Source organism: Rhea americana, unplaced genomic scaffold (assembly GCF_003343005.1).
Source record: "Rhea americana isolate MKP2758 unplaced genomic scaffold, rheAme1 scaffold_77, whole genome shotgun sequence".
NCBI classification, from domain to species: domain Eukaryota; kingdom Metazoa; phylum Chordata; class Aves; order Rheiformes; family Rheidae; genus Rhea; species Rhea americana.
In genome coordinates this window covers 3,677,116-3,681,587 of record NW_028186945.1, presented here as the reverse complement: position 1 = coordinate 3,681,587, position 4,472 = coordinate 3,677,116, and positions in this window count along the sequence as shown.

Below are 4,472 nucleotides of genomic sequence, written 5' to 3'. Positions count from 1 at the left end.
CACAGCTTATAATCTCAAAGCTCTTCAAGATTTGTAAAGGTGCTAAAACCAAACAAATAAATAAATAAATAGGCATGTAGTGTTCATGATTCTGCGAAGAATAAACCCTCTCTCTGGATTATGCATACATTAGCAACACCAAATTACCCGTTTCAGAAGAAAGTGGCCCATCCAGCAAGGATTTATTGAATAAGCTGGGTAAGTATGAGCTTTTCAAATCTCATGGAAACTCTTCAAGTTCAAAGTTAAAAGCATCACACAAGCATGATTCTGATTTGCAATCACAGTGCAGCTCCTTAGCTAGCGTCCACCACGAGGGCAGCCCGCACGCTCTGAGGAACTAGGTGGTAAACAGCAGAAAAGTGGATCCATTTGTTTTCTACGTGTTCTTCATAAGATTTTACRGTCTCGTTCGTTAGATCAGGAGTTTGGGTTCAGAGGTTTGCTTTTCGAGCTTGTCCCCTAGTTTTACCCCAGAGAAGAACCAGTAAATAATTTGGGCTCTGAGTTGCCTTTGTGAGAAAAACTAAAACTGTTCCAGTCTCAGGCAGAAGTGCAGCAGCAAGCTTCCAAATAACTTCTCCTCCAATAGTGAATTTGAAAAAGTAGGACAACACCAGTAAAATAATTCCATCCTCCCTGCAGAGCTAACTCCTGCCAACACCCTCTGCTCCTCCAAGAGGCAATTAAACCGTAACATTAGTTGAAATTCAAGTTAAACTAGAGAAAACAAGGACATGTTCCCTGGTCTTCTAGTCTTTAAAACTGACAGCTTTCTCGCTTCACACAGCTGGAAAATACTAAGGCACAGAAATACTGCACAGCTCGTCTCTGGTCGGGAACAAATCCTAGAACGGTCATGGTACAAAGCACACGTCCGTGCAGAGACACTGCAGCGCTGACCACGCCGAGCAGGGCAGCAACCTGCGCTTGCAGGTGTGGAGAGAGAAAGTTCTGTCCACGGCTTAAATGCAAGTGTACACAACCGCTACTTTCATTTATTTACTAAAGCATCAGGCTACCTGTGAGTTTTCCCAGTTCGTCCTCCCCTGCGCAGTCACATCCCAAGCCAGGCTGCTCCCCAGGAGTTTGTCAGGCACAGGTTAGGGGTCTTCCACGCGCGCAGCGAGGACGACTGCGCCGCGTGTGCGCCGGCTGTAACGCGCAAGGCACCACCACGCTGTCCCAGGCTCGGTTTGGGCTGCATGGCTCCAGCGCCACCTGAATTATTAGCTCGGAGAGCAGCATGTATGAAGGCACTTAAAAAAAAATATTAAAAAGCCTATTTGTGCGAACTGTTCACAATCTATGAACGGGATATTTGAATCTTAAAAATCCTAGTCTAGGATTTTATGAAGTAGTTGCACGTGGGAAGTTCACAGTACAGGTTTTACAACTAATGCTAAGTCTACAATATTTGCCTGCGCTGCAGGAAGTGATTCCTCGCTAAGGAAATAGAGGCTTTGCACACTGAGGCGCCCAACAGTCACTGTTTCCTCAGAAAGGTCTCAAATCCACAGCTGGATTTGGGGCCTCTATGTGGAAAGCCAGGTCCAACTGAAAGTTATTTTTGGAGTCTTCTCCCATAATACTAGTTAAGAAGCAAACAAAGCAGAGGAGTCCCACACTGCCCCGTTCCCATCCTATGTATACCTGCAGACCTTGATAAATTTAARGTCAACAGTGGGTGGACCAGGAGGATGGAGTAACTCAGTGAGGCGAGTGCTGTGTAAGAAAAACAGACTCATGCCTCACTCTGGAGTTTCCTCTTATGACCCTATTTTCTCCATTAAAAAAAAAAAAAAAAAAAAAAAAAAAAAAAAAAAAAAGCTATTTCCCTAAATACAAACTATAAAAAATGAGCACGAGGTGTATGATGACTTTATGTAGGCTGGTACTGCCTACACTAAGTAATCATTTTTGTAAACACCCATTGACCAAGATCTGTACTAAAACAACTTGACATATTGTATGCCCTTCTTCTGTAGGGCTCCTTGCCCACAGATTCCTTTGCTATTAAAAAAAAATTTAAAAAAAAATGAAACAGACTTGGTTTCTTATGCTACAAGTATGCTACAATTTGTGAGTAGAAGGCAACTCCCGCAAGCCTCTGTACATAAGGGAACAGCTTTACCTGGGGAGGGGATGAGAGTCTGGACTATATTAGTTGCAGTTCTGACACTGAATCAAGATCGTTTATCAGAATAACTGCTACAAGTTTGGTGAGACAACTGTTAGTCTTCATTGCACAGTCCATAAGCTCTCATCTTAGAGATGGGACAGATAAACCCTTCTAGTTTGTTAATGCATTAAAAAAAGGCTCTTCTGCTGGAAAAAGATCTGTGTGGCTGGACTCCAAATGCAGTCAGAGACAGAGTCGGGCTTTCATGCTAGCAGAGCTCTTGACAAGATTAGAGCCTCCTAGCAGAAGCAAAAAAAGATAAAAGCCTGCCTCTATCTCCAGASCTATTTGCTGCTTTCCTAACTCAACTACTTTCTCCTAGAAGCAAACAGGGAGAAGAGGAGCAAGTTTCACCTCTGGGCAGACCTTCCCCCCAGTTTTCCTCATCAGATTACACAATATGGGAAATCTGAGGGCTGGTGTGCTCCTGATCGCTGGGGTAGGCACTGTAAGTTTACAGGCCTGCAGATTCACGGGGTGTGCTCGAGGTGAGAGTGCACGGAGTTGGGAAGATCACACCTCTAGCGAGCTCTCCATGGGGCAGGACCCCCACGACTCCAGAGCAACAAGACAGCTAGAAACGTTAAAAGCCAGCAACAGCACAGCTGGCACGYGAAGGTTCTTCACCAGGTGTGCATTAGCTACCAGTGACTACTACAGAACAARTAAGACCTGCAAATACTCTGGCCATCTCACTGGCCTCTGCTGTACTTTTCTCCATTTTGTAGAAAGCATTGGGTGAAGATTTAAGGCTCAACTTTAAGAAAAGAAATGCTGCATAGGTGGATTTATATCCTATTTTGTGTTTATACATAGAGAGAGACAGAAAAAAAAAAAACCCAAAACTTTGAACTAACGTAAGTCATAAGTTTATCCCACAGGAATGTGGATATATAAAGTGTGTTCAACCTTATTCAGCATTTAAAATGCCTGAGGTGCTGTTCTGCGGCAACTCATCTATTTAGAGCAAATAAAAGTGACATGGTGGGTTTAATATTGTTAAGTCAGCCATTTTTACTAAGTCAGCTGCTGCCACATTTGTGTTTTCTGGTTTTATTTTTTGACTGCTTATCCCACTGCTTGGAACCTGAGTTCTCTAAAAGAAGTTTAGTCTCTACTAACAGATTGGTTGGCTAACGCCTATTCCCGAAGCAAAACTCGATTAACATCAGAGAAGTATAAAAATATAAAGTTAGAAAGATTGTTTTCCAACCATCACACAGGCAGAAAAGGAAGATAACACACTGAAGTCCTTTTTTCTGACTATCACTGCATTTTAAATATTATAAAACTGCTAATGAAAACAGAACTGAAGAGCCTGGGAAATCTTTAGATACAAGTTGAAACAGCAGGTTACAATAGTAACTGAGCAATTCACTTTTAAAGTTATCAGTAACTGGAAATGTTCCTGTAATTAGCATTCCTGCAACAGTAAAAATTCTGAATAAAGAATGTACCGTATCTTATATCCCTGTACAGAACACAGTTTGCAGTTCAATGATCTGGTAAAGCAAAACTGGTCAAAATTAAGAGTTTAAGAATTTCTGTGTGCAAAACATCCCTTCTATTAATAACAGGACCAGTTTTGAATTACATAAAATATTCAGGTGCCTTTTTAAGTTATAATAGCATAAATACTCTGTTATCATTGGTATGTTCCTTTCTCATACTAGGTTTGCAATAACTTAATATATTTAATATTTAGTTAAACAATTTTTAGTAGATGCTTTGGCAGTCAAATTCTTACATATCCTCTATTTCTACAAAAGTATTTAGGTGCATTTTTGTGAAAAAATATCTGGAGACTACTCAAAAGAATTATATGCTGCACAGAATAGTAGTCCAAACCATCACTGCAATTGCTGCAAAAGACTAGTTAATAAAAGAGTATTAAAGGGAATGCATATTTGCTAGAAGATACCCAACATTCACAGGAAGAACATACATTTCCACCTTTTTTTTCTTTTCTTGCCAGTGAAGTTGGAGAAAGATTGTCAGTTATTCTAAAAGCATTTCACTTATTCCAGTTTACGTAACAATCTTGCTTCCTACACTCTACACATCAGTTACAAAAATCTTTGAACAGATATTTCTCTGGGACACCATTTGTCCATTACAATTAGAAAAGAGTAAAAAAAAAAAAAAATCTTCAATCATTAGTTTTATCTGACTGAAAAGTTACTACCTAGTAGGTTATGAAAATTGGACAACAGTTATTTCTTCATTATAAAGTGACTGTTTTTTTCTATTTGTAGCAGAAAGACAGAGGTTAAAAAAAAAAAAAAAAAAA